This window comes from Convolutriloba macropyga, chromosome 1 (assembly GCF_964194025.1).
Source record: "Convolutriloba macropyga chromosome 1, txConMacr16.3, whole genome shotgun sequence".
NCBI classification, from domain to species: domain Eukaryota; kingdom Metazoa; phylum Xenacoelomorpha; order Acoela; family Convolutidae; genus Convolutriloba; species Convolutriloba macropyga.
The window spans coordinates 84,508,295-84,518,411 of NC_134468.1; the positions used below are offsets into that span (position 1 = coordinate 84,508,295).

Below are 10,117 nucleotides of genomic sequence, written 5' to 3' on the forward strand. Positions count from 1 at the left end.
TTATTATTATTATTATTATTATTATTATTATTATTATTATTATTACTATTATTATTAATATTACTATTATTATTATTATTATTATTATTATTATTATTATTATTATTATTATTATCATTATTATTATTATTATTATTATTATTTTGGTTGTTGTTATTATTATTATTTTAATAGAGTTATTTTCTTCTTGCGAAGATTGTATTGATGTGTATGTATGTCCTTTAATATGTATGTTGTTTCTGTAGGTTTATCTATAATTAGATATGGTCCTGTTTTTAGGGGTAACAGTTTTTTGGATACTCCGTCAACTTGTTGTTGATTTCTTACTGATAAAAAAGTATTTTTCTCAAGTGGTTTTGCTGTTCTGAATCTGAGGTTCATTTCATCTGTTAGTTTTTTTCTATTCTGTAGAATTTTTTTTATTGTTTGATATGTGTTGTTATATTGTTTTTTTTATCAAGGAACCATTCGGCAAATGTTCCTTTTTGTAATTTTGCAGTTTTTGAATGGCTGAATTGTTTTTCCAGGTGAGTGTGTGCTGCTTGCGTGTTACATGGACTTTTCTCTGTTGGATTGCAATTTCCCATTTCATCTGTAGTTGATACGAGTTTTATTTTTGTTGGTTTTCTCGGTTTTTGGTTAAAAACGACTTCATATGGTGACATGCCTAGTCGTGTTTGATATTGTGTATTGTATGCATATGGGAAGAATTTTGCTTTTCGTGACCAATTATGACACTTTTCGTCTAGTAGTGTTCTAATGAATTGTCCAATTATTCTGTTTGTTCCTTCTACTAGACCGTTCGTCCAGAGCGCATATGTTGTACTTGGTTTAAATTTGATTTCAAAATAGTTACATAAATGTGTTAACTCATTGTTAATGTATTCCGATCCGTTATCGGATCTAATATCTTCGGGTAGTCCGAATTTCATGAACCAATGTTCAAATAGTGCTGTAAATGCATAATGTGCATTATTTTTTGGTGCACACATTACGTGACGTAATGTGAAAATGCGTCAACTATGAAAAAGATGTAGTTGTTTCCTTCAGATGTTGGGTGGATAGGTCCTTTTGTGTCAATCATTATCATTCCGTTGAAAACTGTTTTTGTTGGTGCAAGCGGTTCTTACTTACTTTTTGTTGTATTAGCAAACACTTTGTTTGTTTGGCATTGTATGCAGTCGGAGATCAATATTTCGATCCAATTTGTAAGATTTGGAAAATAGTATTTGTCCATTATTTTTCGTTTTGTTTTTTCGAGGCCTGTGTGACCTACTAAGTCGATACAATGGTTGTTGTAAAAGGTGCATAGTAATAGCGTTAGAGGTAAACAGATTCGTTGTATTGATTTTTTGTGAACGTTGATTACAATTTTGATTATTCCAAAGTTTTCATCAATTATAATAGATTTGAATAAGCGAAAGTATGCAAATAATCCTTTGTTTCCACGTATCTCCATTGTTACTGAGTGTGGTTTATTGTTATTGTTTTTCCACATCTTCACTTTGTGAAGTTTAGGATCTAAGGTTTGTGTTTCTTTGATTAAGTTTTCGGTTATTTTTGTTTTTTCGTCATAGAAAATGTCTGAAACCTTTGCATTTTCATAATTTGTTTTTTGTAGTGTTTTTATGTTATTTATCAGTCTGAGGTAATCATCATCATCATCATCATCATGTGTTGTGTACGGTGCTTTTTTGTTTTTTTTCAATAATGAGATCATCCTTTTCTACAAACGGTGATTGCCAATTTTTGTTTTGGGTTTATACTTTGGGATCAGATTTGTTTTTGTTTCTGTGTTGTATTTCTCGTATGAGATTGGATGATATTCATTTTTATCGATATTTATTTCTTTATTTCGAAGTAATTGTTATGTATGTTAGCCAACACTGGGTAATGTGTTTTTTCGGTATTTTTGTCATTGGTGTTGTTACACGTGCTGTATTTGCATTCTAGGTTGTTTGTAAATGGTGTCTTTGCGAAAAAGAATTTTTTGTTTTCTGGTATTTCTACTGTTATATCGCGTGCTTTGTAAAATGTTCTTCGTCTATTGTTCAGCTCAGAAGGTCGGGGAGGGGTAGGTTTTTTCCTTCTGTCCAAATTATGTGTAAATTAGGAAATTTCATTAGTATTAGTTGGAATCTATAAACTCTATGATTTGGTTTGTTCTTTTGAGTGAAAAGATAAATTATTGGTTTATAATCTGTGAATAATATTATTGGGTGGTTTGAACCTGTTAGTAAAAATTCATACTCTGTTAGAGCGAAAATTATCGCTGAGCATTCTCTGATTAATGTTGATAAGCGAATTTCGATAGGTGTAAATAGTCTTGAATTTGCTGATGATAATCTCATTTTTCTTTCAGTTGGATGTTGTTGTAATAATGCTGCTCCGATGCCTGTGTTTGATGCATCTGTGATAATATAGAATGGTTTTTTAGTATCTGGCATTGTTAGTTCTAATTTGTGTGTTTTTGTTCTTTTCATTTGTTCAAAAATTTGTTGATGTTCTTTCGTTCATTTGAAATCATTTTCTTTGTGTAAGAGGTTATATAATGGTTGTAATGTTGGTTGTATACCATAGACGTATTTCCCAAGGAAACTTATTGTTCCAAGGTATCTTTTTAATGCTTTCATGCTTGTTGGTGGTTCCAGTTTTTGGAAACCATCAATTCGTGAAGTCAATGGTTTTACTTCTTTGTCCTCAATGATGTGTCCTAGAAATTTGACTTTTTTCAACATAAAGTCTGTTTTGTCAGGTGCTGCTTTGAGGTTTTCTTTCGATAATATTTTATGTTATTCTACTACTGTTTCATACATTTGTTGGTATGAATTTGTTTGGATGAAGATGTCGTCGACATATGTGATTACCGTTCCTTTCCTGATTAAGGGATAGAGGAAGTGTGTTAATATCGATGCAAACGCTGCGGGTCCAATGGATATTCCGTAAAATAGTAGTTTGAAACAGTATTGTTCGTTTCCAATCGTAAAATGTGTGTATCTCATTGATTGTTCGTCTAAACTTATTTGGTTATATGCACTGTTGAGATCAGCTGTCGTAAATATTGGTCCGTTTATCCTTGTTAGGGCTACATCAACTGGTTCAATAGGTCAGTTGCATTTAGATTCGTCAATCACGCTATTCAAGTATCGTGCGTCTAATACTATTTTTAATGATTCTCCTTTTCGTAGAATAATTACTGGGTTTGTGAATGTGTTTCCTGTAGAAAATTGTTCTTTATTAACAGGTGCAATTATGTCGTATTTCTTCAATACATCTAGTAATTTTTGGATTCTTTCTCTGAGGTGTATTGGTACTTTGCTTATTCTCTGTTTTTTGAAAATTGCACCTTTTTTCATAGGTAGATTCAATTTTACTTTTGTTTTTCCAACGTCGAATTTTGTTGTTGCGTAAACTTGTTTGTATTCTAGTATGATTGTTACTATTTTTTCAAATTGCTCTTGAGTTAAATGTGAATGTTAGAAATCAAACATTTGAATGCAGTCCTTTTCTGATGCTGTGTATTTGTTAATATCAAATTTGCATTTAAACTTAGGTTTTCTTTCAAATGTTGCTACTTGTTCAATTGTTTCGTTTTCTTGTATATTTAGTAATTCGTTAATGTCGTTTTCATTTTCATATGTTAGATGATATAATACTGAAAATAAGTCTATCGAATTTGTTTGGTACATTTCTTCTTTATGTTGTTTGAATGTAATGTTTTGAAACATAAAACCAATTAGACCTACGTTGATTGTCACTTTATGTTTGTTTTTATTTATTAAGAATATTTCTATGAAGTGTTCTTTTTCTATCGACAGATCTTTTATGTCTGTAAATGATAAATTTTGATACTTGTTTATCGGTTCAAAATAGTAGATTGATTTGTAAATTGTTTCTCCATTTGATTTTTCCATGTGTTTGAATATTGGTATTGGAAAGGTTTTGCATTTATGTTGGTCTTGTTCCAAATATATTGGTTCTTTGTTAAAAATTGGGTATAATCGAGAGTAGTAAGGATACCCTTTTGTGCTGTTCATGAAAAAGGTAATGTCTTTGTCTATAATTGTGTTAGTATTTATTGTTAGTTTGTTCGTATTTACGTTTATTGTTTCTACGTATTCTTTGAAGAATGGAGTTCCCAGTATATTATGATTGCATTGTGTTACATAAAAATGTATATTAAAGTTATGTTGGGGTTTATTTCTGTTGTTCGATGTCTTTTCAGGTGTTAGATTTATTGTTACTGTTCCGAATGTTTCTATAGTTGTGTTATTTGCTGCTGTTAGCGTCTTGTTAGCTTTTTCGAGACGTATATCTGGGTTGTTAAATTTTATTCAGTTCCAAGTATCTTCATTCAAGAGGTTTAATGTTGCTCCAGAGTCTAATAGAAAATCAATTTCTAGTATTGGTTTCTGTTTTGTAAATTCTTGTTCAATTCTGTTACACTGGTACATTGGCAATATCCAGGTTGGGTTACCTTCTAGTGTATTTATTACTGTGTTACACGTATCTTCGTTAGCATTATCAAATTTATCTAATATCTCTTGGTCTTCATTTGATGATTCGGATGTGTATTCGTAGTCGTCAATTCCAGGTGGGTCATCGTTTTGTCTTTCTGTTTCTACGTTATTTATTCTGTTTTTACTGTTATTGTTGTATTTATTTCCGTCTGTTCTTCGATCTTTTGAATGATATCTATCATTTTGTTCTCTTTGCGTTGAATTTCTTCTGTCATCCCTATTATTATTGTTTGGTAATGCCTATTGTTACTACTTGACCGTTGTCTGTATCTGTCACTCTTGTTTGAGTCTTCACTATAGTGTCTTTGTCTATTATTATTGTTGTAATTATGATTATTTCTGTTGTATGGTGAATGCTGTCTTGAGTGACTGCGGTTTGCGTATCTTGAGCTGGATCTGCTATTGTTGTATTTGTTGTGATTATTGTTTCTGTTGTAATTATTAGTTCTACTTCTGTTATAATTGTTTCTATTATATCTTCCGCTTCTATTGTTATAATTATTATTCGCGTTGCGATGTCCTTGATAGTTTCGACTGTCTCTGTTATATGATTTATTGTTAGAATTGTTTCTTGATTGTGATAAATATGGTGTTCTGCTTCGGGAATTGTGGTATACTGGTGATGTTGATGGTAGTTGTCGTCCTTTGATGTTATTCGAGCCAATTCTTCTGTTTGCTGGATTTTGATTATTTCTCATATGACTAAAAAATGATCTTTTTTCTGGTCGTGTTATGCTTTCTCTTCGTGGTCTTTTAAAGCAACTGCCATTTGTGTGACCGTTTGAACTGCAATAGCTGCAAAAGAGTGCAAACTTTGGTCTTCCTTTAAAATTTTTTCTATCGTATGTGTTATTAATTCCGTTTAGAACGTTAAATATTGTTCCTTCAAATTGTTCTAAATCATTTTGGTTGAGATCAATTATGTTGTTACAAGCTATATTCATCTGTTTGAGATCTTCATTAATGTTAGTTGTGGTTTGATTGACTTCATATAGTCTTTTCTGATTACTTGTTATTGTTCTTGTTAAATCCATTTGATCTATTTTGTCAACTAATGTTTTGAATGGCATTTCTGGTTCTCTTGGCGTTTGTTTATGATTTGCATGCTTTGCCGACAAAAAACGTATGTATTTTGCTAGGCTGTTGCTAAGCAAGTCCACAGAAAGCGGTTTCTTTAGATAAAAGTCAACTAAAGTTTAAAAGACTCATGTAGTGATAAATGGTCAATCGTATTTCCGGAGAAATTTCGTATGTCAGTGATGACAGGCGACTTCCAGATTATCAAATCCCGGGACAAAGAGATGTTCTTTTCGAAAAGTGTTTAGGGTTAATTTCATCCCCCCCCCCCCAGCTAATCCTACAAATAACGTTTTGCTTCTTTTGCATTTTATATTGGGAAATTTTTTTTGGGCATTGTGAGTGCGGTACTCTACTTGAGTCGCAGAGCTTTGCAGCGCTGAACGAGCATATTTCAAAAGTAAAAGCTTAATTCAATTCTGAAACCTTGCGTCTCCTGAAATTTTCAAGTTTCTCTATGTGGAGTTTTTCTTCATTATGACATTATTGAGGCCACACAATTCGCCTAGCCTAAACTTATCCTGTTTATTCTGAGAATTACTCATTCCCCAAATTTAAGTCTGAGCTGAATAATGTTATAATTTTGTAGATTATAACTGGTAATTACTGCAGTTATGTGCACTCTACTTACATATAAGCTATTTTGTATGCAATTACCACAAAGCCTATTTGACTTAGTCGTTACGACTTGCTACGTAAATTAAATGTCACAAGTAACCAGTGGATGTTCGAATCGCATATAACGCCAACCTTGTAGGTGGGATTTAAGGTGAATATTTTATTTTTCATGCAGTAAATTTTGTTCAAAAAACAAGATTGGCCACTGTAACTTGTAACATGAACAGAGTACTGGCCATCCTAAAAAAACAAAATGTCTAGACTGATTCAGCGCTGATTTGCTCTGCTACCAACCTCCTTGATTGCAGGCAGAGGCAACAAGCGCGACTTCGATTCGACATCTAACGAACTGTCACTTAATATCAGTAGCCAAAATTCAAAATGCGGCCTATGGAAACTATTTGAGGGTTACCATTGAAAACTTTGAAAATGTCTCCCCTTATTAAGTGACGTTTGTAAAAGAGAAGATCACTATTGAATGAAAATTGAGGCACAAAAAGTCTGATAGCTTAGCCACCGAGACCAAATTGTGGTTAGAAGTCAGTCCCCGTGGGGAAGATTTTCCCGGAAAATAGCGGGGAAAAGAGTGTAAAGAGTGTAAAAATAAAAAAAACACTATTTCTCCGCTTAATTAGCGGTGTAAGAGTGTAACTTTAAGAGTGTAATTTTAAAAAATAAGAGTGTAAATTCAAATAATAATTCCACTTTCAGTTTTCTTTTACACTTTTTCTTTTACACCTTTAAATTATTTTTAACCTCTTTATATTCCACCGTTAAATTATTTTTACATTCTTCCACTCTTCATTTTAAAATTACACTCTTCATAATTACACTCTTACACCGCTAATTAAGCGGAGAAATAAGGGGGTGATTTTTTAAATTTTAAACGCTCTACACTTTTTTCCCCGGTCATTATAATTGGAATAAAAGTGTATTTTTTATTTTTACACTGTTTACACTCTTTTCCCCCTTATTTTCCGGGAAAATCTTCCTCTTTCTACAGCTGAAAATTAACATAGTAAACGTATGTCGGAAAAATATCTCAAGTTGAGTTAAAAAACTGACTTATTTGAGATATTTCCAGTATGTTCTGGGTGTGTTTCCCTCCTCCTTCTCTCAACCGGGCTGGAGACCGGCTACGGCGGAGTTACAAACAAACAACTATAGGAGATTTTGAGCGGAGAAATCGGTAAAAAAACCGGGCTCAAACTCCATCTCCAAACAAAATAATACAAATTAAATAAAATAACAGCAGAAATTCAAACAATATACACAAATCATCCAATAGATACATACAGAAATGCATAGCGATCCGATAAAATTAAACTATTTTTCAAAATTTAATAAGCGAAAAAGTCGAAATTTCCGTGTGAAATATCTACTTTTTTGTAGGGCAATTAGGCAAACCATTCTTTTAGCACTACAACCTAACTACTACTGGTAGTCTGGGATATCAATTTGGTTCACTTTCAACAACTCTTAAGATCCGATAAAAGTTAACTATTTTTCAAAATTTAATAAGCGAAAAACTCGAAATTTCCGTGTGAAATATCGTTTTTTTTTGTAGGCAATTAGGCGAACCATTCTTTTGGCACTACAACTTAAATAGAACTGGTAGTCCGGGATAACATTTTGGTTCGCATTCAACAACTCTAAGATCAGATAAAAGTTAACTATTTTTCAAAATTTAATAAGCGAAAAACTCGAAATTTCCGTGTGAAATATCTACTTTTTTTGTAGGCAATTAGGCGAACCATTCTTTTGGCACTACAACTTAAATAGAATTGGTAGACCGGGATAACATTTTGGTTCGCATTCAACAACTCTAAGATCAGATAAAATTTAACTACTTTTTAAAATTTAAAAAGCGAAAAAGTCGAAATTTCCGTGTGAAATATCTACTTTTTTGTAGGGCAGTCAGGCGAACCATTCTTTTTGCACTACAACCTAAATACTACTGGTAGTCTGGGATATCAATTTGGTTCACTTTCAACAACTCTAAGATCCGATAAAAGTTAACTATTTTTCAAAATTTAATAAGCGAAAAACTCGAAATTTCCGTGTGAAATATCTACTTTTTTTGTAGGCAATTAGGCGAACCATTCTTTTGGCACTACAACTTAAATAGAATTGGTAGACCGGGATAACATTTTGGTTCGCATTCAACAACTCTAAGATCAGATAAAATTTAACTACTTTTTAAAATTTAAAAAGCGAAAAAGTCGAAATTTCCGTGTGAAATATCTACTTTTTTGTAGGGCAGTCAGGCGAACCATTCTTTTTGCACTACAACCTAAATACTACTGGTAGTCTGGGATATCAATTTGGTTCACTTTCAACAACTCTAAGATCCGATAAAAGTTAACTATTTTTCAAAATTTAATAAGCGAAAAACTCGAAATTTCCGTGTGAAATATCTACTTTTTTTGTAGGCAATTAGGCGAACCATTGTTTTGGCACTACAACCTAAATAGAACTGGTAGTCCGGGATATCAATTTGGTTCGCATTCAACAACTCTAAGATCAGATAAAATTTAACTAATTTTTAAAATTTAAAAAGCGAAAAAGTCGAAATTTCCGTGTGAAATATCTACTTTTTTGTAGGGCAGTCAGGCGAATCATTCTTTTTGCACTACAACTTAAATACTACTGGTAGTCTGGGATATCAATTTGGTTTGCTTTGAACAACTCCTTGACCCAATGAAAAAATCCTATTTTAAAAATTCGTTATTTGCGAAACTCGCAAATTTCTGTATGAAAAACTAACTTTTTTCCTAGGCAAGCTATATCAAAAAATTCTTTTTGTTTTAGACTATATATATTTAGGGGATAATACATACCATGTTTGGTTAGATTTGCACAACTTCTTGACCCAATGAAAAAGACCTATTTTTAAAATTCGTTATTTGCGAAATTCGCAAATTTCCGTATGAAAAACTAACTTTTTTCCTAGGCAAGCTATACTAAAAATTCTCTTTGTCTCAGAGTCTACCTGCCCTGGGAATACTCCACGACAAGTTGAGTTTGATTTGAAGAACTTTTTGACCTAATCAAAAAGATCTCTTTTTCCGTATGAAATACTACTTTTTTTCCTAGAAAGCTATACCAAAAACTTTTTCTGTTTTAAAGTCTAAGTACACGCGGAATTCTCCATACCAAGTTTGGATTGATTTGGACGACTCCTTGACCGATAAAATTTAACTATTTTTTAAAATAGAGTCAGCAAAAATGTCGAAATTTCCGTGTGAAATATCTTCTTTTTTTGTAGGGCAGTTAGGCGAACCATTCTTTTTGCACTAGCATTTAAATACTACTGGTAGTCGGGGATATCAATTTGGTTCACTTTCAACATTTCTAAGATCCGATAAAATTTAACTATTTTTGAGAATTTAATAAGCGAAAAAGTCAAAATTTACGTGTGAAATATCTACTTTTTTTGTACGGTAGTGAGGCAAACTATTCTTTTTGCACTGCAACCTATATACTACTGGTAGTCTAGGAGATCAATTTGATTGGCTTTGAACAACTCCTTGACCCAATGAAAAAGACCTATTTTTAAAATTCGTTATTTGCGAAATTCGCAAATTTCCGTATGAAATACTAACTTTTTTCCTAGGCAAGCTATACCAAAAAATCTTTTTGTTTTAGACTTTATATACAATGGTGACAGTCCATAGCACGTTTGGTTCAATTTGGACAACTCTAAAAGACCTATTTTTTAAATAACTAATTTGAAGTAATCGCAAATTTCCGTATGAAAATCTAACTTTTGTCGTAGGCAAGCTATAGCAAAAATTTTTTTTGTTTTACACTCTCATTACGCTGGGGATACTCCATACAAAGTTTGGTTCGATTTGGACAACTCTATGACCTGATCAAAAAGACCTATTTTTAAAATTAAC

The 10,117-nt window shown here is 32.1% G+C and overlaps 1 protein-coding gene across 1 annotated transcript in view; it reads right to left on the bottom strand.

Annotated features, from left to right (window-relative positions):
• The window catches only part of LOC142343601 (citrate synthase, mitochondrial-like), a 300,476-nt gene extending 292,912 nt beyond the window's left edge, over positions 1-7,564 (bottom strand). The window contains exon 1 of the mRNA XM_075395186.1: positions 7,554-7,564. The gene's annotated coding sequence lies outside the window, so the exon portion shown is untranslated. The remainder of the gene's footprint in view (positions 1-7,553) is intronic.
• Between the last annotated feature and the right edge of the window lie 2,553 nt (positions 7,565-10,117).